Source organism: Sesamum indicum, linkage group LG10, assembly GCF_026168435.1.
Source record: "Sesamum indicum cultivar Baizhima isolate 11 linkage group LG10, ASM2616843v1, whole genome shotgun sequence".
In the NCBI taxonomy this organism is placed as follows: Eukaryota; Viridiplantae; Streptophyta; class Magnoliopsida; order Lamiales; family Pedaliaceae; genus Sesamum; species Sesamum indicum.
Genome location: NC_142666.1, coordinates 6295510 through 6318194, shown reverse-complemented (window position 1 = coordinate 6318194; position 22685 = coordinate 6295510). Strand labels below are relative to the sequence as shown.

At 59.2% G+C, this 22685-nt stretch overlaps 48 non-coding genes across 48 annotated transcripts; all 48 read left to right on the top strand.

Moving 5' to 3' along the window:
- Window positions 1-73: 73 nt before the first annotated feature.
- Window positions 74-192, top strand: LOC148785978 (5S ribosomal RNA). Its single transcript, XR_016068241.1, has one exon. It is a non-coding gene; the product is annotated as a 5S ribosomal RNA (ribosomal RNA).
- Window positions 193-547: 355 nt separating this feature from the next.
- On the top strand, window positions 548-666 carry LOC148785977 (5S ribosomal RNA). The gene has a single exon (XR_016061962.1). It is a non-coding gene; the product is annotated as a 5S ribosomal RNA (ribosomal RNA).
- Window positions 667-992: 326 nt separating this feature from the next.
- On the top strand, window positions 993-1111 carry LOC148785976 (5S ribosomal RNA). Its single transcript, XR_016062411.1, has one exon. It is a non-coding gene; the product is annotated as a 5S ribosomal RNA (ribosomal RNA).
- A 355-nt stretch (window positions 1112-1466) lies between these two features.
- On the top strand, window positions 1467-1585 carry LOC148785975 (5S ribosomal RNA). The gene has a single exon (XR_016068240.1). It is a non-coding gene; the product is annotated as a 5S ribosomal RNA (ribosomal RNA).
- Window positions 1586-1940: 355 nt separating this feature from the next.
- LOC148785974 (5S ribosomal RNA) lies at window positions 1941-2059 on the top strand. Its single transcript, XR_016061961.1, has one exon. It is a non-coding gene; the product is annotated as a 5S ribosomal RNA (ribosomal RNA).
- A 355-nt stretch (window positions 2060-2414) lies between these two features.
- LOC148785973 (5S ribosomal RNA) lies at window positions 2415-2533 on the top strand. The gene has a single exon (XR_016062409.1). It is a non-coding gene; the product is annotated as a 5S ribosomal RNA (ribosomal RNA).
- A 355-nt stretch (window positions 2534-2888) lies between these two features.
- LOC148785972 (5S ribosomal RNA) lies at window positions 2889-3007 on the top strand. Its single transcript, XR_016062408.1, has one exon. It is a non-coding gene; the product is annotated as a 5S ribosomal RNA (ribosomal RNA).
- Window positions 3008-3362: 355 nt separating this feature from the next.
- On the top strand, window positions 3363-3481 carry LOC148785971 (5S ribosomal RNA). The gene has a single exon (XR_016068239.1). It is a non-coding gene; the product is annotated as a 5S ribosomal RNA (ribosomal RNA).
- Window positions 3482-3836: 355 nt separating this feature from the next.
- LOC148785970 (5S ribosomal RNA) lies at window positions 3837-3955 on the top strand. Its single transcript, XR_016062407.1, has one exon. It is a non-coding gene; the product is annotated as a 5S ribosomal RNA (ribosomal RNA).
- Window positions 3956-4310: 355 nt separating this feature from the next.
- On the top strand, window positions 4311-4429 carry LOC148785969 (5S ribosomal RNA). The gene has a single exon (XR_016068238.1). It is a non-coding gene; the product is annotated as a 5S ribosomal RNA (ribosomal RNA).
- A 355-nt stretch (window positions 4430-4784) lies between these two features.
- LOC148785968 (5S ribosomal RNA) lies at window positions 4785-4903 on the top strand. The gene has a single exon (XR_016062406.1). It is a non-coding gene; the product is annotated as a 5S ribosomal RNA (ribosomal RNA).
- Window positions 4904-5258: 355 nt separating this feature from the next.
- Window positions 5259-5377, top strand: LOC148785967 (5S ribosomal RNA). The gene has a single exon (XR_016068236.1). It is a non-coding gene; the product is annotated as a 5S ribosomal RNA (ribosomal RNA).
- A 355-nt stretch (window positions 5378-5732) lies between these two features.
- LOC148785966 (5S ribosomal RNA) lies at window positions 5733-5851 on the top strand. The gene has a single exon (XR_016062405.1). It is a non-coding gene; the product is annotated as a 5S ribosomal RNA (ribosomal RNA).
- A 355-nt stretch (window positions 5852-6206) lies between these two features.
- On the top strand, window positions 6207-6325 carry LOC148785965 (5S ribosomal RNA). Its single transcript, XR_016068235.1, has one exon. It is a non-coding gene; the product is annotated as a 5S ribosomal RNA (ribosomal RNA).
- A 355-nt stretch (window positions 6326-6680) lies between these two features.
- On the top strand, window positions 6681-6799 carry LOC148785964 (5S ribosomal RNA). The gene has a single exon (XR_016061960.1). It is a non-coding gene; the product is annotated as a 5S ribosomal RNA (ribosomal RNA).
- Window positions 6800-7154: 355 nt separating this feature from the next.
- On the top strand, window positions 7155-7273 carry LOC148785963 (5S ribosomal RNA). Its single transcript, XR_016062403.1, has one exon. It is a non-coding gene; the product is annotated as a 5S ribosomal RNA (ribosomal RNA).
- Window positions 7274-7628: 355 nt separating this feature from the next.
- Window positions 7629-7747, top strand: LOC148785962 (5S ribosomal RNA). Its single transcript, XR_016062402.1, has one exon. It is a non-coding gene; the product is annotated as a 5S ribosomal RNA (ribosomal RNA).
- Window positions 7748-8102: 355 nt separating this feature from the next.
- LOC148785961 (5S ribosomal RNA) lies at window positions 8103-8221 on the top strand. Its single transcript, XR_016062401.1, has one exon. It is a non-coding gene; the product is annotated as a 5S ribosomal RNA (ribosomal RNA).
- A 355-nt stretch (window positions 8222-8576) lies between these two features.
- On the top strand, window positions 8577-8695 carry LOC148785960 (5S ribosomal RNA). The gene has a single exon (XR_016068234.1). It is a non-coding gene; the product is annotated as a 5S ribosomal RNA (ribosomal RNA).
- Window positions 8696-9050: 355 nt separating this feature from the next.
- LOC148785959 (5S ribosomal RNA) lies at window positions 9051-9169 on the top strand. The gene has a single exon (XR_016062400.1). It is a non-coding gene; the product is annotated as a 5S ribosomal RNA (ribosomal RNA).
- Window positions 9170-9524: 355 nt separating this feature from the next.
- Window positions 9525-9643, top strand: LOC148785958 (5S ribosomal RNA). The gene has a single exon (XR_016068233.1). It is a non-coding gene; the product is annotated as a 5S ribosomal RNA (ribosomal RNA).
- A 355-nt stretch (window positions 9644-9998) lies between these two features.
- LOC148785957 (5S ribosomal RNA) lies at window positions 9999-10117 on the top strand. The gene has a single exon (XR_016061959.1). It is a non-coding gene; the product is annotated as a 5S ribosomal RNA (ribosomal RNA).
- Window positions 10118-10472: 355 nt separating this feature from the next.
- LOC148785956 (5S ribosomal RNA) lies at window positions 10473-10591 on the top strand. The gene has a single exon (XR_016062399.1). It is a non-coding gene; the product is annotated as a 5S ribosomal RNA (ribosomal RNA).
- A 355-nt stretch (window positions 10592-10946) lies between these two features.
- On the top strand, window positions 10947-11065 carry LOC148785955 (5S ribosomal RNA). The gene has a single exon (XR_016062397.1). It is a non-coding gene; the product is annotated as a 5S ribosomal RNA (ribosomal RNA).
- A 355-nt stretch (window positions 11066-11420) lies between these two features.
- Window positions 11421-11539, top strand: LOC148785954 (5S ribosomal RNA). The gene has a single exon (XR_016068232.1). It is a non-coding gene; the product is annotated as a 5S ribosomal RNA (ribosomal RNA).
- A 355-nt stretch (window positions 11540-11894) lies between these two features.
- On the top strand, window positions 11895-12013 carry LOC148785953 (5S ribosomal RNA). The gene has a single exon (XR_016062396.1). It is a non-coding gene; the product is annotated as a 5S ribosomal RNA (ribosomal RNA).
- Window positions 12014-12368: 355 nt separating this feature from the next.
- LOC148785952 (5S ribosomal RNA) lies at window positions 12369-12487 on the top strand. The gene has a single exon (XR_016068231.1). It is a non-coding gene; the product is annotated as a 5S ribosomal RNA (ribosomal RNA).
- Window positions 12488-12842: 355 nt separating this feature from the next.
- On the top strand, window positions 12843-12961 carry LOC148785951 (5S ribosomal RNA). The gene has a single exon (XR_016061958.1). It is a non-coding gene; the product is annotated as a 5S ribosomal RNA (ribosomal RNA).
- A 355-nt stretch (window positions 12962-13316) lies between these two features.
- Window positions 13317-13435, top strand: LOC148785950 (5S ribosomal RNA). The gene has a single exon (XR_016062395.1). It is a non-coding gene; the product is annotated as a 5S ribosomal RNA (ribosomal RNA).
- A 355-nt stretch (window positions 13436-13790) lies between these two features.
- On the top strand, window positions 13791-13909 carry LOC148785949 (5S ribosomal RNA). The gene has a single exon (XR_016068230.1). It is a non-coding gene; the product is annotated as a 5S ribosomal RNA (ribosomal RNA).
- A 355-nt stretch (window positions 13910-14264) lies between these two features.
- LOC148785948 (5S ribosomal RNA) lies at window positions 14265-14383 on the top strand. The gene has a single exon (XR_016062394.1). It is a non-coding gene; the product is annotated as a 5S ribosomal RNA (ribosomal RNA).
- A 355-nt stretch (window positions 14384-14738) lies between these two features.
- LOC148785947 (5S ribosomal RNA) lies at window positions 14739-14857 on the top strand. Its single transcript, XR_016068229.1, has one exon. It is a non-coding gene; the product is annotated as a 5S ribosomal RNA (ribosomal RNA).
- A 355-nt stretch (window positions 14858-15212) lies between these two features.
- Window positions 15213-15331, top strand: LOC148785946 (5S ribosomal RNA). Its single transcript, XR_016061956.1, has one exon. It is a non-coding gene; the product is annotated as a 5S ribosomal RNA (ribosomal RNA).
- A 355-nt stretch (window positions 15332-15686) lies between these two features.
- On the top strand, window positions 15687-15805 carry LOC148785945 (5S ribosomal RNA). The gene has a single exon (XR_016062393.1). It is a non-coding gene; the product is annotated as a 5S ribosomal RNA (ribosomal RNA).
- A 355-nt stretch (window positions 15806-16160) lies between these two features.
- LOC148785944 (5S ribosomal RNA) lies at window positions 16161-16279 on the top strand. Its single transcript, XR_016062392.1, has one exon. It is a non-coding gene; the product is annotated as a 5S ribosomal RNA (ribosomal RNA).
- Window positions 16280-16634: 355 nt separating this feature from the next.
- Window positions 16635-16753, top strand: LOC148785943 (5S ribosomal RNA). The gene has a single exon (XR_016061955.1). It is a non-coding gene; the product is annotated as a 5S ribosomal RNA (ribosomal RNA).
- Window positions 16754-17108: 355 nt separating this feature from the next.
- Window positions 17109-17227, top strand: LOC148785942 (5S ribosomal RNA). The gene has a single exon (XR_016062391.1). It is a non-coding gene; the product is annotated as a 5S ribosomal RNA (ribosomal RNA).
- Window positions 17228-17581: 354 nt separating this feature from the next.
- Window positions 17582-17700, top strand: LOC148785941 (5S ribosomal RNA). The gene has a single exon (XR_016061954.1). It is a non-coding gene; the product is annotated as a 5S ribosomal RNA (ribosomal RNA).
- A 355-nt stretch (window positions 17701-18055) lies between these two features.
- Window positions 18056-18174, top strand: LOC148785940 (5S ribosomal RNA). Its single transcript, XR_016061953.1, has one exon. It is a non-coding gene; the product is annotated as a 5S ribosomal RNA (ribosomal RNA).
- Window positions 18175-18528: 354 nt separating this feature from the next.
- Window positions 18529-18647, top strand: LOC148785939 (5S ribosomal RNA). Its single transcript, XR_016068228.1, has one exon. It is a non-coding gene; the product is annotated as a 5S ribosomal RNA (ribosomal RNA).
- A 354-nt stretch (window positions 18648-19001) lies between these two features.
- On the top strand, window positions 19002-19120 carry LOC148785938 (5S ribosomal RNA). The gene has a single exon (XR_016068227.1). It is a non-coding gene; the product is annotated as a 5S ribosomal RNA (ribosomal RNA).
- Window positions 19121-19474: 354 nt separating this feature from the next.
- Window positions 19475-19593, top strand: LOC148785937 (5S ribosomal RNA). The gene has a single exon (XR_016061952.1). It is a non-coding gene; the product is annotated as a 5S ribosomal RNA (ribosomal RNA).
- Window positions 19594-19947: 354 nt separating this feature from the next.
- Window positions 19948-20066, top strand: LOC148785936 (5S ribosomal RNA). Its single transcript, XR_016068225.1, has one exon. It is a non-coding gene; the product is annotated as a 5S ribosomal RNA (ribosomal RNA).
- A 354-nt stretch (window positions 20067-20420) lies between these two features.
- LOC148785935 (5S ribosomal RNA) lies at window positions 20421-20539 on the top strand. The gene has a single exon (XR_016061951.1). It is a non-coding gene; the product is annotated as a 5S ribosomal RNA (ribosomal RNA).
- A 355-nt stretch (window positions 20540-20894) lies between these two features.
- On the top strand, window positions 20895-21013 carry LOC148785934 (5S ribosomal RNA). Its single transcript, XR_016068224.1, has one exon. It is a non-coding gene; the product is annotated as a 5S ribosomal RNA (ribosomal RNA).
- Window positions 21014-21367: 354 nt separating this feature from the next.
- LOC148785933 (5S ribosomal RNA) lies at window positions 21368-21486 on the top strand. Its single transcript, XR_016062390.1, has one exon. It is a non-coding gene; the product is annotated as a 5S ribosomal RNA (ribosomal RNA).
- A 355-nt stretch (window positions 21487-21841) lies between these two features.
- Window positions 21842-21960, top strand: LOC148785932 (5S ribosomal RNA). Its single transcript, XR_016068426.1, has one exon. It is a non-coding gene; the product is annotated as a 5S ribosomal RNA (ribosomal RNA).
- A 355-nt stretch (window positions 21961-22315) lies between these two features.
- LOC148785931 (5S ribosomal RNA) lies at window positions 22316-22434 on the top strand. The gene has a single exon (XR_016068223.1). It is a non-coding gene; the product is annotated as a 5S ribosomal RNA (ribosomal RNA).
- Window positions 22435-22685: the final 251 nt, after the last annotated feature.

The following is a 22685-nucleotide window of genomic DNA, read 5'->3' as shown; positions in this document are numbered from 1 at the left end:
CCCCGGAAGATTCGACGTCCCACCTGTCGCTCCGCTGCTAGAGCATAAAAGGTTAAAGCGCGCATATCTCAGCGGGTGCGATCATACCAGCACTAATGCACCGGATCCCATCAGAACTCCGAAGTGAAGCGTGCTTGGGCGAGAGTAGTACTAGGATGGGTGACCCCCTGGGAAGTCCTCGTGTTGCACCCCTTTTTGCGAAATGCTCCTCCGACCCGTCCAGCTTCCTGCTTTTTCTCGACCGTTCCGCACACCCCAACCCCTGTATATCTCCCCCTGAGACCCCACGGCCGACTCATCACGAATGCGGCCAACGATCGAAAACGCGCCGGAATCCACCGAGAACGGCGAAATTTGGGCCACGAAATGTGGCACAACGGGGCAAGCCCAGTTGTCCACGTCGTGGAGCTCGCGGCGAGCTTCGCGTGCATAGGCTGCTCGCGGCGTGGCTCCACCAGTGCGCAAAGTTACGCCCCCCGGAAGATTCGACGTCCCACCTGTCGCTCCGCTGCTAGAGCATAAAAGGTTAAAGCGCGCATATCTCAGCGGGTGCGATCATACCAGCACTAATGCACCGGATCCCATCAGAACTCCGAAGTTAAGCGTGATTGGGCGAGAGTAGTACTAGGATGGGTGACCCCCTGGGAAGTCCTCGTGTTGCACCCCTTTTTGCGAAATGCTCCTCCGACCCGTCCAGCTTCCTGCTTTTTCTCGACCGTTCCGCACACCCCAACCCCTGTATATCTCCCCCTGAGACCCCACGGCCGACTCATCACGAATGCGGCCAACGATCGAAAACGCGCCGGAATCCAACGAGAACGGCGAAATTTGGGCCACGAAATGTGGCACAACGGGGCAAGCCCAGTTGTCCACGTCGTGGAGCTCGCGGCGTGGCTCCACCAGTGCGCAAAGTTACGCCCCCCGGAAGATTCGACGTCCCACCTGTCGCTCCGCTGCTAGAGCATAAAAGGTTAAAGCGCGCATATCTCAGCGGGTGCGATCATACCAGCACTAATGCACCGGATCCCATCAGAACTCCGAAGTTAAGCGTGCTTGGGCGAGAGTAGTACTAGGATGGGTGACCCCCTGGGAAGTCCTCGTGTTGCACCCCTTTTTGCGAAATGCTCCTCCGACCCGTCCAGCTTCCTGCTTTTTCTCGACCGTTCCGCACACCCCAACCCCTGTATATCTCCCCCTGAGTCCCCACGGCCGACTCATCACGAATGCGGCCAACGATCGAAAACGCGCCGGAATCCACCGAGAACGGCGAAATTTGGGCCACGAAATGTGGCACAACGGGGCAAGCCCAGTTGTCCACGTCGTGGAGCTCGCGGCGAGCTTCGCGTGCATAGGCTGCTCGCGGCGTGGCTCCACCAGTGCGCAAAGTTACGCCCCCCGGAAGATTCGACGTCCCACCTGTCGCTCCGCTGCTAGAGCATAAAAGGTTAAAGCGCGCATATCTCAGCGGGTGCGATCATACCAGCACTAATGCACCGGATCCCATCAGAACTCCGAAGTGAAGCGTGCTTGGGCGAGAGTAGTACTAGGATGGGTGACCCCCTGGGAAGTCCTCGTGTTGCACCCCTTTTTGCGAAATGCTCCTCCGACCCGTCCAGCTTCCTGCTTTTTCTCGACCGTTCCGCACACCCCAACCCCTGTATATCTCCCCCTGAGTCCCCACGGCCGACTCATCACGAATGCGGCCAACGATCGAAAACGCGCCGGAATCCACCGAGAACGGCGAAATTTGGGCCACGAAATGTGGCACAACGGGGCAAGCCCAGTTGTCCACGTCGTGGAGCTCGCGGCGAGCTTCGCGTGCATAGGCTGCTCGCGGCGTGGCTCCACCAGTGCGCAAAGTTACGCCCCCCGGAAGATTCGACGTCCCACCTGTCGCTCCGCTGCTAGAGCATAAAAGGTTAAAGCGCGCATATCTCAGCGGGTGCGATCATACCAGCACTAATGCACCGGATCCCATCAGAACTCCGAAGTTAAGCGTGATTGGGCGAGAGTAGTACTAGGATGGGTGACCCCCTGGGAAGTCCTCGTGTTGCACCCCTTTTTGCGAAATGCTCCTCCGACCCGTCCAGCTTCCTGCTTTTTCTCGACCGTTCCGCACACCCCAACCCCTGTATATCTCCCCCTGAGACCCCACGGCCGACTCATCACGAATGCGGCCAACGATCGAAAACGCGCCGGAATCCAACGAGAACGGCGAAATTTGGGCCACGAAATGTGGCACAACGGGGCAAGCCCAGTTGTCCACGTCGTGGAGCTCGCGGCGAGCTTCGCGTGCATAGGCTGCTCGCGGCGTGGCTCCACCAGTGCGCAAAGTTACGCCCCCCGGAAGATTCGACGTCCCACCTGTCGCTCCGCTGCTAGAGCATAAAAGGTTAAAGCGCGCATATCTCAGCGGGTGCGATCATACCAGCACTAATGCACCGGATCCCATCAGAACTCCGAAGTTAAGCGTGCTTGGGCGAGAGTAGTACTAGGATGGGTGACCCCCTGGGAAGTCCTCGTGTTGCACCCCTTTTTGCGAAATGCTCCTCCGACCCGTCCAGCTTCCTGCTTTTTCTCGACCGTTCCGCACACCCCAACCCCTGTATATCTCCCCCTGAGACCCCACGGCCGACTCATCACGAATGCGGCCAACGATCGAAAACGCGCCGGAATCCAACGAGAACGGCGAAATTTGGGCCACGAAATGTGGCACAACGGGGCAAGCCCAGTTGTCCACGTCGTGGAGCTCGCGGCGAGCTTCGCGTGCATAGGCTGCTCGCGGCGTGGCTCCACCAGTGCGCAAAGTTACGCCCCCCGGAAGATTCGACGTCCCACCTGTCGCTCCGCTGCTAGAGCATAAAAGGTTAAAGCGCGCATATCTCAGCGGGTGCGATCATACCAGCACTAATGCACCGGATCCCATCAGAACTCCGAAGTTAAGCGTGCTTGGGCGAGAGTAGTACTAGGATGGGTGACCCCCTGGGAAGTCCTCGTGTTGCACCCCTTTTTGCGAAATGCTCCTCCGACCCGTCCAGCTTCCTGCTTTTTCTCGACCGTTCCGCACACCCCAACCCCTGTATATCTCCCCCTGAGACCCCACGGCCGACTCATCACGAATGCGGCCAACGATCGAAAACGCGCCGGAATCCACCGAGAACGGCGAAATTTGGGCCACGAAATGTGGCACAACGGGGCAAGCCCAGTTGTCCACGTCGTGGAGCTCGCGGCGAGCTTCGCGTGCATAGGCTGCTCGCGGCGTGGCTCTACCAGTGCGCAAAGTTACGCCCCCCGGAAGATTCGACGTCCCACCTGTCGCTCCGCTGCTAGAGCATAAAAGGTTAAAGCGCGCATATCTCAGCGGGTGCGATCATACCAGCACTAATGCACCGGATCCCATCAGAACTCCGAAGTGAAGCGTGCTTGGGCGAGAGTAGTACTAGGATGGGTGACCCCCTGGGAAGTCCTCGTGTTGCACCCCTTTTTGCGAAATGCTCCTCCGACCCGTCCAGCTTCCTGCTTTTTCTCGACCGTTCCGCACACCCCAACCCCTGTATATCTCCCCCTGAGACCCCACGGCCGACTCATCACGAATGCGGCCAACGATCGAAAACGCGCCGGAATCCAACGAGAACGGCGAAATTTGGGCCACGAAATGTGGCACAACGGGGCAAGCCCAGTTGTCCACGTCGTGGAGCTCGCGGCGAGCTTCGCGTGCATAGGCTGCTCGCGGCGTGGCTCCACCAGTGCGCAAAGTTACGCCCCCCGGAAGATTCGACGTCCCACCTGTCGCTCCGCTGCTAGAGCATAAAAGGTTAAAGCGCGCATATCTCAGCGGGTGCGATCATACCAGCACTAATGCACCGGATCCCATCAGAACTCCGAAGTTAAGCGTGCTTGGGCGAGAGTAGTACTAGGATGGGTGACCCCCTGGGAAGTCCTCGTGTTGCACCCCTTTTTGCGAAATGCTCCTCCGACCCGTCCAGCTTCCTGCTTTTTCTCGACCGTTCCGCACACCCCAACCCCTGTATATCTCCCCCTGAGTCCCCACGGCCGACTCATCACGAATGCGGCCAACGATCGAAAACGCGCCGGAATCCACCGAGAACGGCGAAATTTGGGCCACGAAATGTGGCACAACGGGGCAAGCCCAGTTGTCCACGTCGTGGAGCTCGCGGCGAGCTTCGCGTGCATAGGCTGCTCGCGGCGTGGCTCCACCAGTGCGCAAAGTTACGCCCCCCGGAAGATTCGACGTCCCACCTGTCGCTCCGCTGCTAGAGCATAAAAGGTTAAAGCGCGCATATCTCAGCGGGTGCGATCATACCAGCACTAATGCACCGGATCCCATCAGAACTCCGAAGTGAAGCGTGCTTGGGCGAGAGTAGTACTAGGATGGGTGACCCCCTGGGAAGTCCTCGTGTTGCACCCCTTTTTGCGAAATGCTCCTCCGACCCGTCCAGCTTCCTGCTTTTTCTCGACCGTTCCGCACACCCCAACCCCTGTATATCTCCCCCTGAGTCCCCACGGCCGACTCATCACGAATGCGGCCAACGATCGAAAACGCGCCGGAATCCACCGAGAACGGCGAAATTTGGGCCACGAAATGTGGCACAACGGGGCAAGCCCAGTTGTCCACGTCGTGGAGCTCGCGGCGAGCTTCGCGTGCATAGGCTGCTCGCGGCGTGGCTCCACCAGTGCGCAAAGTTACGCCCCCCGGAAGATTCGACGTCCCACCTGTCGCTCCGCTGCTAGAGCATAAAAGGTTAAAGCGCGCATATCTCAGCGGGTGCGATCATACCAGCACTAATGCACCGGATCCCATCAGAACTCCGAAGTTAAGCGTGCTTGGGCGAGAGTAGTACTAGGATGGGTGACCCCCTGGGAAGTCCTCGTGTTGCACCCCTTTTTGCGAAATGCTCCTCCGACCCGTCCAGCTTCCTGCTTTTTCTCGACCGTTCCGCACACCCCAACCCCTGTATATCTCCCCCTGAGACCCCACGGCCGACTCATCACGAATGCGGCCAACGATCGAAAACGCGCCGGAATCCACCGAGAACGGCGAAATTTGGGCCACGAAATGTGGCACAACGGGGCAAGCCCAGTTGTCCACGTCGTGGAGCTCGCGGCGAGCTTCGCGTGCATAGGCTGCTCGCGGCGTGGCTCTACCAGTGCGCAAAGTTACGCCCCCCGGAAGATTCGACGTCCCACCTGTCGCTCCGCTGCTAGAGCATAAAAGGTTAAAGCGCGCATATCTCAGCGGGTGCGATCATACCAGCACTAATGCACCGGATCCCATCAGAACTCCGAAGTGAAGCGTGCTTGGGCGAGAGTAGTACTAGGATGGGTGACCCCCTGGGAAGTCCTCGTGTTGCACCCCTTTTTGCGAAATGCTCCTCCGACCCGTCCAGCTTCCTGCTTTTTCTCGACCGTTCCGCACACCCCAACCCCTGTATATCTCCCCCTGAGACCCCACGGCCGACTCATCACGAATGCGGCCAACGATCGAAAACGCGCCGGAATCCAACGAGAACGGCGAAATTTGGGCCACGAAATGTGGCACAACGGGGCAAGCCCAGTTGTCCACGTCGTGGAGCTCGCGGCGAGCTTCGCGTGCATAGGCTGCTCGCGGCGTGGCTCCACCAGTGCGCAAAGTTACGCCCCCCGGAAGATTCGACGTCCCACCTGTCGCTCCGCTGCTAGAGCATAAAAGGTTAAAGCGCGCATATCTCAGCGGGTGCGATCATACCAGCACTAATGCACCGGATCCCATCAGAACTCCGAAGTTAAGCGTGCTTGGGCGAGAGTAGTACTAGGATGGGTGACCCCCTGGGAAGTCCTCGTGTTGCACCCCTTTTTGCGAAATGCTCCTCCGACCCGTCCAGCTTCCTGCTTTTTCTCGACCGTTCCGCACACCCCAACCCCTGTATATCTCCCCCTGAGTCCCCACGGCCGACTCATCACGAATGCGGCCAACGATCGAAAACGCGCCGGAATCCACCGAGAACGGCGAAATTTGGGCCACGAAATGTGGCACAACGGGGCAAGCCCAGTTGTCCACGTCGTGGAGCTCGCGGCGAGCTTCGCGTGCATAGGCTGCTCGCGGCGTGGCTCCACCAGTGCGCAAAGTTACGCCCCCCGGAAGATTCGACGTCCCACCTGTCGCTCCGCTGCTAGAGCATAAAAGGTTAAAGCGCGCATATCTCAGCGGGTGCGATCATACCAGCACTAATGCACCGGATCCCATCAGAACTCCGAAGTGAAGCGTGCTTGGGCGAGAGTAGTACTAGGATGGGTGACCCCCTGGGAAGTCCTCGTGTTGCACCCCTTTTTGCGAAATGCTCCTCCGACCCGTCCAGCTTCCTGCTTTTTCTCGACCGTTCCGCACACCCCAACCCCTGTATATCTCCCCCTGAGTCCCCACGGCCGACTCATCACGAATGCGGCCAACGATCGAAAACGCGCCGGAATCCACCGAGAACGGCGAAATTTGGGCCACGAAATGTGGCACAACGGGGCAAGCCCAGTTGTCCACGTCGTGGAGCTCGCGGCGAGCTTCGCGTGCATAGGCTGCTCGCGGCGTGGCTCCACCAGTGCGCAAAGTTACGCCCCCCGGAAGATTCGACGTCCCACCTGTCGCTCCGCTGCTAGAGCATAAAAGGTTAAAGCGCGCATATCTCAGCGGGTGCGATCATACCAGCACTAATGCACCGGATCCCATCAGAACTCCGAAGTTAAGCGTGATTGGGCGAGAGTAGTACTAGGATGGGTGACCCCCTGGGAAGTCCTCGTGTTGCACCCCTTTTTGCGAAATGCTCCTCCGACCCGTCCAGCTTCCTGCTTTTTCTCGACCGTTCCGCACACCCCAACCCCTGTATATCTCCCCCTGAGACCCCACGGCCGACTCATCACGAATGCGGCCAACGATCGAAAACGCGCCGGAATCCAACGAGAACGGCGAAATTTGGGCCACGAAATGTGGCACAACGGGGCAAGCCCAGTTGTCCACGTCGTGGAGCTCGCGGCGAGCTTCGCGTGCATAGGCTGCTCGCGGCGTGGCTCCACCAGTGCGCAAAGTTACGCCCCCCGGAAGATTCGACGTCCCACCTGTCGCTCCGCTGCTAGAGCATAAAAGGTTAAAGCGCGCATATCTCAGCGGGTGCGATCATACCAGCACTAATGCACCGGATCCCATCAGAACTCCGAAGTTAAGCGTGCTTGGGCGAGAGTAGTACTAGGATGGGTGACCCCCTGGGAAGTCCTCGTGTTGCACCCCTTTTTGCGAAATGCTCCTCCGACCCGTCCAGCTTCCTGCTTTTTCTCGACCGTTCCGCACACCCCAACCCCTGTATATCTCCCCCTGAGACCCCACGGCCGACTCATCACGAATGCGGCCAACGATCGAAAACGCGCCGGAATCCAACGAGAACGGCGAAATTTGGGCCACGAAATGTGGCACAACGGGGCAAGCCCAGTTGTCCACGTCGTGGAGCTCGCGGCGAGCTTCGCGTGCATAGGCTGCTCGCGGCGTGGCTCCACCAGTGCGCAAAGTTACGCCCCCCGGAAGATTCGACGTCCCACCTGTCGCTCCGCTGCTAGAGCATAAAAGGTTAAAGCGCGCATATCTCAGCGGGTGCGATCATACCAGCACTAATGCACCGGATCCCATCAGAACTCCGAAGTTAAGCGTGCTTGGGCGAGAGTAGTACTAGGATGGGTGACCCCCTGGGAAGTCCTCGTGTTGCACCCCTTTTTGCGAAATGCTCCTCCGACCCGTCCAGCTTCCTGCTTTTTCTCGACCGTTCCGCACACCCCAACCCCTGTATATCTCCCCCTGAGACCCCACGGCCGACTCATCACGAATGCGGCCAACGATCGAAAACGCGCCGGAATCCAACGAGAACGGCGAAATTTGGGCCACGAAATGTGGCACAACGGGGCAAGCCCAGTTGTCCACGTCGTGGAGCTCGCGGCGAGCTTCGCGTGCATAGGCTGCTCGCGGCGTGGCTCCACCAGTGCGCAAAGTTACGCCCCCCGGAAGATTCGACGTCCCACCTGTCGCTCCGCTGCTAGAGCATAAAAGGTTAAAGCGCGCATATCTCAGCGGGTGCGATCATACCAGCACTAATGCACCGGATCCCATCAGAACTCCGAAGTTAAGCGTGCTTGGGCGAGAGTAGTACTAGGATGGGTGACCCCCTGGGAAGTCCTCGTGTTGCACCCCTTTTTGCGAAATGCTCCTCCGACCCGTCCAGCTTCCTGCTTTTTCTCGACCGTTCCGCACACCCCAACCCCTGTATATCTCCCCCTGAGACCCCACGGCCGACTCATCACGAATGCGGCCAACGATCGAAAACGCGCCGGAATCCACCGAGAACGGCGAAATTTGGGCCACGAAATGTGGCACAACGGGGCAAGCCCAGTTGTCCACGTCGTGGAGCTCGCGGCGAGCTTCGCGTGCATAGGCTGCTCGCGGCGTGGCTCCACCAGTGCGCAAAGTTACGCCCCCCGGAAGATTCGACGTCCCACCTGTCGCTCCGCTGCTAGAGCATAAAAGGTTAAAGCGCGCATATCTCAGCGGGTGCGATCATACCAGCACTAATGCACCGGATCCCATCAGAACTCCGAAGTGAAGCGTGCTTGGGCGAGAGTAGTACTAGGATGGGTGACCCCCTGGGAAGTCCTCGTGTTGCACCCCTTTTTGCGAAATGCTCCTCCGACCCGTCCAGCTTCCTGCTTTTTCTCGACCGTTCCGCACACCCCAACCCCTGTATATCTCCCCCTGAGACCCCACGGCCGACTCATCACGAATGCGGCCAACGATCGAAAACGCGCCGGAATCCAACGAGAACGGCGAAATTTGGGCCACGAAATGTGGCACAACGGGGCAAGCCCAGTTGTCCACGTCGTGGAGCTCGCGGCGAGCTTCGCGTGCATAGGCTGCTCGCGGCGTGGCTCCACCAGTGCGCAAAGTTACGCCCCCCGGAAGATTCGACGTCCCACCTGTCGCTCCGCTGCTAGAGCATAAAAGGTTAAAGCGCGCATATCTCAGCGGGTGCGATCATACCAGCACTAATGCACCGGATCCCATCAGAACTCCGAAGTTAAGCGTGCTTGGGCGAGAGTAGTACTAGGATGGGTGACCCCCTGGGAAGTCCTCGTGTTGCACCCCTTTTTGCGAAATGCTCCTCCGACCCGTCCAGCTTCCTGCTTTTTCTCGACCGTTCCGCACACCCCAACCCCTGTATATCTCCCCCTGAGACCCCACGGCCGACTCATCACGAATGCGGCCAACGATCGAAAACGCGCCGGAATCCACCGAGAACGGCGAAATTTGGGCCACGAAATGTGGCACAACGGGGCAAGCCCAGTTGTCCACGTCGTGGAGCTCGCGGCGAGCTTCGCGTGCATAGGCTGCTCGCGGCGTGGCTCCACCAGTGCGCAAAGTTACGCCCCCCGGAAGATTCGACGTCCCACCTGTCGCTCCGCTGCTAGAGCATAAAAGGTTAAAGCGCGCATATCTCAGCGGGTGCGATCATACCAGCACTAATGCACCGGATCCCATCAGAACTCCGAAGTGAAGCGTGCTTGGGCGAGAGTAGTACTAGGATGGGTGACCCCCTGGGAAGTCCTCGTGTTGCACCCCTTTTTGCGAAATGCTCCTCCGACCCGTCCAGCTTCCTGCTTTTTCTCGACCGTTCCGCACACCCCAACCCCTGTATATCTCCCCCTGAGACCCCACGGCCGACTCATCACGAATGCGGCCAACGATCGAAAACGCGCCGGAATCCACCGAGAACGGCGAAATTTGGGCCACGAAATGTGGCACAACGGGGCAAGCCCAGTTGTCCACGTCGTGGAGCTCGCGGCGAGCTTCGCGTGCATAGGCTGCTCGCGGCGTGGCTCCACCAGTGCGCAAAGTTACGCCCCCCGGAAGATTCGACGTCCCACCTGTCGCTCCGCTGCTAGAGCATAAAAGGTTAAAGCGCGCATATCTCAGCGGGTGCGATCATACCAGCACTAATGCACCGGATCCCATCAGAACTCCGAAGTTAAGCGTGATTGGGCGAGAGTAGTACTAGGATGGGTGACCCCCTGGGAAGTCCTCGTGTTGCACCCCTTTTTGCGAAATGCTCCTCCGACCCGTCCAGCTTCCTGCTTTTTCTCGACCGTTCCGCACACCCCAACCCCTGTATATCTCCCCCTGAGACCCCACGGCCGACTCATCACGAATGCGGCCAACGATCGAAAACGCGCCGGAATCCAACGAGAACGGCGAAATTTGGGCCACGAAATGTGGCACAACGGGGCAAGCCCAGTTGTCCACGTCGTGGAGCTCGCGGCGAGCTTCGCGTGCATAGGCTGCTCGCGGCGTGGCTCCACCAGTGCGCAAAGTTACGCCCCCCGGAAGATTCGACGTCCCACCTGTCGCTCCGCTGCTAGAGCATAAAAGGTTAAAGCGCGCATATCTCAGCGGGTGCGATCATACCAGCACTAATGCACCGGATCCCATCAGAACTCCGAAGTTAAGCGTGCTTGGGCGAGAGTAGTACTAGGATGGGTGACCCCCTGGGAAGTCCTCGTGTTGCACCCCTTTTTGCGAAATGCTCCTCCGACCCGTCCAGCTTCCTGCTTTTTCTCGACCGTTCCGCACACCCCAACCCCTGTATATCTCCCCCTGAGACCCCACGGCCGACTCATCACGAATGCGGCCAACGATCGAAAACGCGCCGGAATCCACCGAGAACGGCGAAATTTGGGCCACGAAATGTGGCACAACGGGGCAAGCCCAGTTGTCCACGTCGTGGAGCTCGCGGCGAGCTTCGCGTGCATAGGCTGCTCGCGGCGTGGCTCCACCAGTGCGCAAAGTTACGCCCCCCGGAAGATTCGACGTCCCACCTGTCGCTCCGCTGCTAGAGCATAAAAGGTTAAAGCGCGCATATCTCAGCGGGTGCGATCATACCAGCACTAATGCACCGGATCCCATCAGAACTCCGAAGTTAAGCGTGCTTGGGCGAGAGTAGTACTAGGATGGGTGACCCCCTGGGAAGTCCTCGTGTTGCACCCCTTTTTGCGAAATGCTCCTCCGACCCGTCCAGCTTCCTGCTTTTTCTCGACCGTTCCGCACACCCCAACCCCTGTATATCTCCCCCTGAGACCCCACGGCCGACTCATCACGAATGCGGCCAACGATCGAAAACGCGCCGGAATCCACCGAGAACGGCGAAATTTGGGCCACGAAATGTGGCACAACGGGGCAAGCCCAGTTGTCCACGTCGTGGAGCTCGCGGCGAGCTTCGCGTGCATAGGCTGCTCGCGGCGTGGCTCCACCAGTGCGCAAAGTTACGCCCCCCGGAAGATTCGACGTCCCACCTGTCGCTCCGCTGCTAGAGCATAAAAGGTTAAAGCGCGCATATCTCAGCGGGTGCGATCATACCAGCACTAATGCACCGGATCCCATCAGAACTCCGAAGTGAAGCGTGCTTGGGCGAGAGTAGTACTAGGATGGGTGACCCCCTGGGAAGTCCTCGTGTTGCACCCCTTTTTGCGAAATGCTCCTCCGACCCGTCCAGCTTCCTGCTTTTTCTCGACCGTTCCGCACACCCCAACCCCTGTATATCTCCCCCTGAGACCCCACGGCCGACTCATCACGAATGCGGCCAACGATCGAAAACGCGCCGGAATCCAACGAGAACGGCGAAATTTGGGCCACGAAATGTGGCACAACGGGGCAAGCCCAGTTGTCCACGTCGTGGAGCTCGCGGCGAGCTTCGCGTGCATAGGCTGCTCGCGGCGTGGCTCCACCAGTGCGCAAAGTTACGCCCCCCGGAAGATTCGACGTCCCACCTGTCGCTCCGCTGCTAGAGCATAAAAGGTTAAAGCGCGCATATCTCAGCGGGTGCGATCATACCAGCACTAATGCACCGGATCCCATCAGAACTCCGAAGTTAAGCGTGCTTGGGCGAGAGTAGTACTAGGATGGGTGACCCCCTGGGAAGTCCTCGTGTTGCACCCCTTTTTGCGAAATGCTCCTCCGACCCGTCCAGCTTCCTGCTTTTTCTCGACCGTTCCGCACACCCCAACCCCTGTATATCTCCCCCTGAGACCCCACGGCCGACTCATCACGAATGCGGCCAACGATCGAAAACGCGCCGGAATCCACCGAGAACGGCGAAATTTGGGCCACGAAATGTGGCACAACGGGGCAAGCCCAGTTGTCCACGTCGTGGAGCTCGCGGCGAGCTTCGCGTGCATAGGCTGCTCGCGGCGTGGCTCCACCAGTGCGCAAAGTTACGCCCCCCGGAAGATTCGACGTCCCACCTGTCGCTCCGCTGCTAGAGCATAAAAGGTTAAAGCGCGCATATCTCAGCGGGTGCGATCATACCAGCACTAATGCACCGGATCCCATCAGAACTCCGAAGTGAAGCGTGCTTGGGCGAGAGTAGTACTAGGATGGGTGACCCCCTGGGAAGTCCTCGTGTTGCACCCCTTTTTGCGAAATGCTCCTCCGACCCGTCCAGCTTCCTGCTTTTTCTCGACCGTTCCGCACACCCCAACCCCTGTATATCTCCCCCTGAGACCCCACGGCCGACTCATCACGAATGCGGCCAACGATCGAAAACGCGCCGGAATCCACCGAGAACGGCGAAATTTGGGCCACGAAATGTGGCACAACGGGGCAAGCCCAGTTGTCCACGTCGTGGAGCTCGCGGCGAGCTTCGCGTGCATAGGCTGCTCGCGGCGTGGCTCCACCAGTGCGCAAAGTTACGCCCCCCGGAAGATTCGACGTCCCACCTGTCGCTCCGCTGCTAGAGCATAAAAGGTTAAAGCGCGCATATCTCAGCGGGTGCGATCATACCAGCACTAATGCACCGGATCCCATCAGAACTCCGAAGTTAAGCGTGATTGGGCGAGAGTAGTACTAGGATGGGTGACCCCCTGGGAAGTCCTCGTGTTGCACCCCTTTTTGCGAAATGCTCCTCCGACCCGTCCAGCTTCCTGCTTTTTCTCGACCGTTCCGCACACCCCAACCCCTGTATATCTCCCCCTGAGACCCCACGGCCGACTCATCACGAATGCGGCCAACGATCGAAAACGCGCCGGAATCCAACGAGAACGGCGAAATTTGGGCCACGAAATGTGGCACAACGGGGCAAGCCCAGTTGTCCACGTCGTGGAGCTCGCGGCGAGCTTCGCGTGCATAGGCTGCTCGCGGCGTGGCTCCACCAGTGCGCAAAGTTACGCCCCCCGGAAGATTCGACGTCCCACCTGTCGCTCCGCTGCTAGAGCATAAAAGGTTAAAGCGCGCATATCTCAGCGGGTGCGATCATACCAGCACTAATGCACCGGATCCCATCAGAACTCCGAAGTTAAGCGTGCTTGGGCGAGAGTAGTACTAGGATGGGTGACCCCCTGGGAAGTCCTCGTGTTGCACCCCTTTTTGCGAAATGCTCCTCCGACCCGTCCAGCTTCCTGCTTTTTCTCGACCGTTCCGCACACCCCAACCCCTGTATATCTCCCCCTGAGACCCCACGGCCGACTCATCACGAATGCGGCCAACGATCGAAAACGCGCCGGAATCCACCGAGAACGGCGAAATTTGGGCCACGAAATGTGGCACAACGGGGCAAGCCCAGTTGTCCACGTCGTGGAGCTCGCGGCGAGCTTCGCGTGCATAGGCTGCTCGCGGCGTGGCTCCACCAGTGCGCAAAGTTACGCCCCCCGGAAGATTCGACGTCCCACCTGTCGCTCCGCTGCTAGAGCATAAAAGGTTAAAGCGCGCATATCTCAGCGGGTGCGATCATACCAGCACTAATGCACCGGATCCCATCAGAACTCCGAAGTGAAGCGTGCTTGGGCGAGAGTAGTACTAGGATGGGTGACCCCCTGGGAAGTCCTCGTGTTGCACCCCTTTTTGCGAAATGCTCCTCCGACCCGTCCAGCTTCCTGCTTTTTCTCGACCGTTCCGCACACCCCAACCCCTGTATATCTCCCCCTGAGACCCCACGGCCGACTCATCACGAATGCGGCCAACGATCGAAAACGCGCCGGAATCCAACGAGAACGGCGAAATTTGGGCCACGAAATGTGGCACAACGGGGCAAGCCCAGTTGTCCACGTCGTGGAGCTCGCGGCGAGCTTCGCGTGCATAGGCTGCTCGCGGCGTGGCTCCACCAGTGCGCAAAGTTACGCCCCCCGGAAGATTCGACGTCCCACCTGTCGCTCCGCTGCTAGAGCATAAAAGGTTAAAGCGCGCATATCTCAGCGGGTGCGATCATACCAGCACTAATGCACCGGATCCCATCAGAACTCCGAAGTTAAGCGTGCTTGGGCGAGAGTAGTACTAGGATGGGTGACCCCCTGGGAAGTCCTCGTGTTGCACCCCTTTTTGCGAAATGCTCCTCCGACCCGTCCAGCTTCCTGCTTTTTCTCGACCGTTCCGCACACCCCAACCCCTGTATATCTCCCCCTGAGACCCCACGGCCGACTCATCACGAATGCGGCCAACGATCGAAAACGCGCCGGAATCCACCGAGAACGGCGAAATTTGGGCCACGAAATGTGGCACAACGGGGCAAGCCCAGTTGTCCACGTCGTGGAGCTCGCGGCGAGCTTCGCGTGCATAGGCTGCTCGCGGCGTGGCTCCACCAGTGCGCAAAGTTACGCCCCCCGGAAGATTCGACGTCCCACCTGTCGCTCCGCTGCTAGAGCATAAAAGGTTAAAGCGCGCATATCTCAGCGGGTGCGATCATACCAGCACTAATGCACCGGATCCCATCAGAACTCCGAAGTGAAGCGTGCTTGGGCGAGAGTAGTACTAGGATGGGTGACCCCCTGGGAAGTCCTCGTGTTGCACCCCTTTTTGCGAAATGCTCCTCCGACCCGTCCAGCTTCCTGCTTTTTCTCGACCGTTCCGCACACCCCAACCCCTGTATATCTCCCCCTGAGACCCCACGGCCGACTCATCACGAATGCGGCCAACGATCGAAAACGCGCCGGAATCCACCGAGAACGGCGAAATTTGGGCCACGAAATGTGGCACAACGGGGCAAGCCCAGTTGTCCACGTCGTGGAGCTCGCGGCGAGCTTCGCGTGCATAGGCTGCTCGCGGCGTGGCTCCACCAGTGCGCAAAGTTACGCCCCCCGGAAGATTCGACGTCCCACCTGTCGCTCCGCTGCTAGAGCATAAAAGGTTAAAGCGCGCATATCTCAGCGGGTGCGATCATACCAGCACTAATGCACCGGATCCCATCAGAACTCCGAAGTTAAGCGTGATTGGGCGAGAGTAGTACTAGGATGGGTGACCCCCTGGGAAGTCCTCGTGTTGCACCCCTTTTTGCGAAATGCTCCTCCGACCCGTCCAGCTTCCTGCTTTTTCTCGACCGTTCCGCACACCCCAACCCCTGTATATCTCCCCCTGAGACCCCACGGCCGACTCATCACGAATGCGGCCAACGATCGAAAACGCGCCGGAATCCAACGAGAACGGCGAAATTTGGGCCACGAAATGTGGCACAACGGGGCAAGCCCAGTTGTCCACGTCGTGGAGCTCGCGGCGAGCTTCGCGTGCATAGGCTGCTCGCGGCGTGGCTCCACCAGTGCGCAAAGTTACGCCCCCCGGAAGATTCGACGTCCCACCTGTCGCTCCGCTGCTAGAGCATAAAAGGTTAAAGCGCGCATATCTCAGCGGGTGCGATCATACCAGCACTAATGCACCGGATCCCATCAGAACTCCGAAGTTAAGCGTGCTTGGGCGAGAGTAGTACTAGGATGGGTGACCCCCTGGGAAGTCCTCGTGTTGCACCCCTTTTTGCGAAATGCTCCTCCGACCCGTCCAGCTTCCTGCTTTTTCTCGACCGTTCCGCACACCCCAACCCCTGTATATCTCCCCCTGAGTCCCCACGGCCGACTCATCACGAATGCGGCCAACGATCGAAAACGCGCCGGAATCCACCGAGAACGGCGAAATTTGGGCCACGAAATGTGGCACAACGGGGCAAGCCCAGTTGTCCACGTCGTGGAGCTCGCGGCGAGCTTCGCGTGCATAGGCTGCTCGCGGCGTGGCTCCACCAGTGCGCAAAGTTACGCCCCCCGGAAGATTCGACGTCCCACCTGTCGCTCCGCTGCTAGAGCATAAAAGGTTAAAGCGCGCATATCTCAGCGGGTGCGATCATACCAGCACTAATGCACCGGATCCCATCAGAACTCCGAAGTTAAGCGTGCTTGGGCGAGAGTAGTACTAGGATGGGTGACCCCCTGGGAAGTCCTCGTGTTGCACCCCTTTTTGCGAAATGCTCCTCCGACCCGTCCAGCTTCCTGCTTTTTCTCGACCGTTCCGCACACCCCAACCCCTGTATATCTCCCCCTGAGTCCCCACGGCCGACTCATCACGAATGCGGCCAACGATCGAAAACGCGCCGGAATCCACCGAGAACGGCGAAATTTGGGCCACGAAATGTGGCACAACGGGGCAAGCCCAGTTGTCCACGTCGTGGAGCTCGCGGCGAGCTTCGCGTGCATAGGCTGCTCGCGGCGTGGCTCCACCAGTGCGCAAAGTTACGCCCCCCGGAAGATTCGACGTCCCACCTGTCGCTCCGCTGCTAGAGCATAAAAGGTTAAAGCGCGCATATCTCAGCGGGTGCGATCATACCAGCACTAATGCACCGGATCCCATCAGAACTCCGAAGTTAAGCGTGATTGGGCGAGAGTAGTACTAGGATGGGTGACCCCCTGGGAAGTCCTCGTGTTGCACCCCTTTTTGCGAAATGCTCCTCCGACCCGTCCAGCTTCCTGCTTTTTCTCGACCGTTCCGCACACCCCAACCCCTGTATATCTCCCCCTGAGACCCCACGGCCGACTCATCACGAATGCGGCCAACGATCGAAAACGCGCCGGAATCCAACGAGAACGGCGAAATTTGGGCCACGAAATGTGGCACAACGGGGCAAGCCCAGTTGTCCACGTCGTGGAGCTCGCGGCGAGCTTCGCGTGCATAGGCTGCTCGCGGCGTGGCTCCACCAGTGCGCAAAGTTACGCCCCCCGGAAGATTCGACGTCCCACCTGTCGCTCCGCTGCTAGAGCATAAAAGGTTAAAGCGCGCATATCTCAGCGGGTGCGATCATACCAGCACTAATGCACCGGATCCCATCAGAACTCCGAAGTTAAGCGTGCTTGGGCGAGAGTAGTACTAGGATGGGTGACCCCCTGGGAAGTCCTCGTGTTGCACCCCTTTTTGCGAAATGCTCCTCCGACCCGTCCAGCTTCCTGCTTTTTCTCGACCGTTCCGCACACCCCAACCCCTGTATATCTCCCCCTGAGACCCCACGGCCGACTCATCACGAATGCGGCCAACGATCGAAAACGCGCCGGAATCCACCGAGAACGGCGAAATTTGGGCCACGAAATGTGGCACAACGGGGCAAGCCCAGTTGTCCACGTCGTGGAGCTCGCGGCGAGCTTCGCGTGCATAGGCTGCTCGCGGCGTGGCTCCACCAGTGCGCAAAGTTACGCCCCCCGAAAGATTCGACGTCCCACCTGTCGCTCCGCTGCTAGAGCATAAAAGTTAAAGCGCGCATATCTCAGCGGGTGCGATCATACCAGCACTAATGCACCGGATCCCATCAGAACTCCGAAGTTAAGCGTGATTGGGCGAGAGTAGTACTAGGATGGGTGACCCCCTGGGAAGTCCTCGTGTTGCACCCCTTTTTGCGAAATGCTCCTCCGACCTGTCCAGCTTCCTGCTTTTTCTCGACCGTTCCGCACACCCCAACCCCTGTATATCTCCCCCTGAGACCCCACGGCCGACTCATCACGAATGCGGCCAACGATCGAAAACGCGCCGGAATCCACCGAGAACGGCGAAATTTGGGCCACGAAATGTGGCACAACGGGGCAAGCCCAGTTGTCCACGTCGTGGAGCTCGCGGCGAGCTTCGCGTGCATAGGCTGCTCGCGGCGTGGCTCCACCAGTGCGCAAAGTTACGCCCCCCGGAAGATTCGACGTCCCACCTGTCGCTCCGCTGCTAGAGCATAAAAGGTTAAAGCGCGCATATCTCAGCGGGTGCGATCATACCAGCACTAATGCACCGGATCCCATCAGAACTCCGAAGTTAAGCGTGATTGGGCGAGAGTAGTACTAGGATGGGTGACCCCCTGGGAAGTCCTCGTGTTGCACCCCTTTTTGCGAAATGCTCCTCCGACCCGTCCAGCTTCCTGCTTTTTCTCGACCGTTCCGCACACCCCAACCCCTGTATATCTCCCCCTGAGACCCCACGGCCGACTCATCACGAATGCGGCCAACGATCGAAAACGCGCCGGAATCCAACGAGAACGGCGAAATTTGGGCCACGAAATGTGGCACAACGGGGCAAGCCCAGTTGTCCACGTCGTGGAGCTCGCGGCGAGCTTCGCGTGCATAGGCTGCTCGCGGCGTGGCTCCACCAGTGCGCAAAGTTACGCCCCCCGAAAGATTCGACGTCCCACCTGTCGCTCCGCTGCTAGAGCATAAAAGTTAAAGCGCGCATATCTCAGCGGGTGCGATCATACCAGCACTAATGCACCGGATCCCATCAGAACTCCGAAGTGAAGCGTGCTTGGGCGAGAGTAGTACTAGGATGGGTGACCCCCTGGGAAGTCCTCGTGTTGCACCCCTTTTTGCGAAATGCTCCTCCGACCCGTCCAGCTTCCTGCTTTTTCTCGACCGTTCCGCACACCCCAACCCCTGTATATCTCCCCCTGAGACCCCACGGCCGACTCATCACGAATGCGGCCAACGATCGAAAACGCGCCGGAATCCACCGAGAACGGCGAAATTTGGGCCACGAAATGTGGCACAACGGGGCAAGCCCAGTTGTCCACGTCGTGGAGCTCGCGGCGAGCTTCGCGTGCATAGGCTGCTCGCGGCGTGGCTCCACCAGTGCGCAAAGTTACGCCCCCCGAAAGATTCGACGTCCCACCCGTCGCTCCGCTGCTAGAGCATAAAAGTTAAAGCGCGCATATCTCAGCGGGTGCGATCATACCAGCACTAATGCACCGGATCCCATCAGAACTCCGAAGTGAAGCGTGCTTGGGCGAGAGTAGTACTAGGATGGGTGACCCCCTGGGAAGTCCTCGTGTTGCACCCCTTTTTGCGAAATGCTCCTCCGACCCGTCCAGCTTCCTGCTTTTTCTCGACCGTTCCGCACACCCCAACCCCTGTATATCTCCCCCTGAGACCCCACGGCCGACTCATCACGAATGCGGCCAACGATCGAAAACGCGCCGGAATCCACCGAGAACGGCGAAATTTGGGCCACGAAATGTGGCACAACGGGGCAAGCCCAGTTGTCCACGTCGTGGAGCTCGCGGCGAGCTTCGCGTGCATAGGCTGCTCGCGGCGTGGCTCCACCAGTGCGCAAAGTTACGCCCCCCGAAAGATTCGACGTCCCACCTGTCGCTCCGCTGCTAGAGCATAAAAGTTAAAGCGCGCATATCTCAGCGGGTGCGATCATACCAGCACTAATGCACCGGATCCCATCAGAACTCCGAAGTTAAGCGTGATTGGGCGAGAGTAGTACTAGGATGGGTGACCCCCTGGGAAGTCCTCGTGTTGCACCCCTTTTTGCGAAATGCTGCTCCGACCTGTCCAGCTTCCTGCTTTTTCTCGACCGTTCCGCACACCCCAACCCCTGTATATCTCCCCCTGAGACCCCACGGCCGACTCATCACGAATGCGGCCAACGATCGAAAACGCGCCGGAATCCACCGAGAACGGCGAAATTTGGGCCACGAAATGTGGCACAACGGGGCAAGCCCAGTTGTCCACGTCGTGGAGCTCGCGGCGAGCTTCGCGTGCATAGGCTGCTCGCGGCGTGGCTCCACCAGTGCGCAAAGTTACGCCCCCCGAAAGATTCGACGTCCCACCTGTCGCTCCGCTGCTAGAGCATAAAAGTTAAAGCGCGCATATCTCAGCGGGTGCGATCATACCAGCACTAATGCACCGGATCCCATCAGAACTCCGAAGTGAAGCGTGCTTGGGCGAGAGTAGTACTAGGATGGGTGACCCCCTGGGAAGTCCTCGTGTTGCACCCCTTTTTGCGAAATGCTCCTCCGACCCGTCCAGCTTCCTGCTTTTTCTCGACCGTTCCGCACACCCCAACCCCTGTATATCTCCCCCTGAGACCCCACGGCCGACTCATCACGAATGCGGCCAACGATCGAAAACGCGCCGGAATCCACCGAGAACGGCGAAATTTGGGCCACGAAATGTGGCACAACGGGGCAAGCCCAGTTGTCCACGTCGTGGAGCTCGCGGCGAGCTTCGCGTGCATAGGCTGCTCGCGGCGTGGCTCCACCAGAGCGCAAAGTTACGCCCCCCGAAAGATTCGACGTCCCACCTGTCGCTCCGCTGCTAGAGCATAAAAGTTAAAGCGCGCATATCTCAGCGGGTGCGATCATACCAGCACTAATGCACCGGATCCCATCAGAACTCCGAAGTTAAGCGTGATTGGGCGAGAGTAGTACTAGGATGGGTGACCCCCTGGGAAGTCCTCGTGTTGCACCCCTTTTTGCGAAATGCTCCTCCGACCTGTCCAGCTTCCTGCTTTTTCTCGACCGTTCCGCACACCCCAACCCCTGTATATCTCCCCCTGAGACCCCACGGCCGACTCATCACGAATGCGGCCAACGATCGAAAACGCGCCGGAATCCACCGAGAACGGCGAAATTTGGGCCACGAAATGTGGCACAACGGGGCAAGCCCAGTTGTCCACGTCGTGGAGCTCGCGGCGAGCTTCGCGTGCATAGGCTGCTCGCGGCGTGGCTCCACCAGTGCGCAAAGTTACGCCCCCCGGAAGATTCGACGTCCCACCTGTCGCTCCGCTGCTAGAGCATAAAAGGTTAAAGCGCGCATATCTCAGCGGGTGCGATCATACCAGCACTAATGCACCGGATCCCATCAGAACTCCGAAGTGAAGCGTGCTTGGGCGAGAGTAGTACTAGGATGGGTGACCCCCTGGGAAGTCCTCGTGTTGCACCCCTTTTTGCGAAATGCTCCTCCGACCCGTCCAGCTTCCTGCTTTTTCTCGACCGTTCCGCACACCCCAACCCCTGTATATCTCCCCCTGAGACCCCACGGCCGACTCATCACGAATGCGGCCAACGATCGAAAACGCGCCGGAATCCACCGAGAACGGCGAAATTTGGGCCACGAAATGTGGCACAACGGGGCAAGCCCAGTTGTCCACGTCGTGGAGCTCGCGGCGAGCTTCGCGTGCATAGGCTGCTCGCGGCGTGGCTCCACCAGTGCGCAAAGTTACGCCCCCCGAAAGATTCGACGTCCCACCTGTCGCTCCGCTGCTAGAGCATAAAAGTTAAAGCGCGCATATCTCAGCGGGTGCGATCATACCAGCACTAATGCACCGGATCCCATCAGAACTCCGAAGTTAAGCGTGCTTGGGCGAGAGTAGTACTAGGATGGGTGACCCCCTGGGAAGTCCTCGTGTTGCACCCCTTTTTGCGAAATGCTCCTCCGACCCGTCCAGCTTCCTGCTTTTTCTCGACCGTTCCGCACACCCCAACCCCTGTATATCTCCCCCTGAGACCCCACGGCCGACTCATCACGAATGCGGCCAACGATCGAAAACGCGCCGGAATCCACCGAGAACGGCGAAATTTGGGCCACGAAATGTGGCACAACGGGGCAAGCCCAGTTGTCCACGTCGTGGAGCTCGCGGCGAGCTTCGCGTGCATAGGCTGCTCGCGGCGTGGCTCCACCAGTGCGCAAAGTTACGCCCCCCGGAAGATTCGACGTCCCACCTGTCGCTCCGCTGCTAGAGCATAAAAGGTTAAAGCGCGCATATCTCAGCGGGTGCGATCATACCAGCACTAATGCACCGGATCCCATCAGAACTCCGAAGTGAAGCGTGCTTGGGCGAGAGTAGTACTAGGATGGGTGACCCCCTGGGAAGTCCTCGTGTTGCACCCATTTTTGCGAAATGCTCCTCCGACCCGTCCAGCTTCCTGCTTTTTCTCGACCGTTCCGCACACCCCAACCCCTGTATATCTCCCCCTGAGACCCCACGGCCGACTCATCACGAATGCGGCCAACGATCGAAAACGCGCCGGAATCCACCGAGAACGGCGAAATTTGGGCCACGAAATGTGGCACAACGGGGCAAGCCCAGTTGTCCACGTCGTGGAGCTCGCGGCGAGCTTCGCGTGCATAGGCTGCTCGCGGCGTGGCTCCACCAGTGCGCAAAGTTACGCCCCCCGAAAGATTCGACGTCCCACCTGTCGCTCCGCTGCTAGAGCATAAAAGGTTAAAGCGCGCATATCTCAGCGGGTGCGATCATACCAGCACTAATGCACCGGATCCCATCAGAACTCCGAAGTGAAGCGTGCTTGGGCGAGAGTAGTACTAGGATGGGTGACCCCCTGGGAAGTCCTCGTGTTGCACCCCTTTTTGCGAAATGCTCCTCCGACCCGTCCAGCTTCCTGCTTTTTCTCGACCGTTCCGCACACCCCAACCCCTGTATATCTCCCCCTGAGACCCCACGGCCGACTCATCACGAATGCGGCCAACGATCGAAAACGCGCCGGAATCCACCGAGAACGGCGAAATTTGGGCCACGAAATGTGGCACAACGGGGCAAGCCCAGTTGTCCACGTCGTGGAGCTCGCGGCGAGCTTCGCGTGCATAGGCTGCTCGCG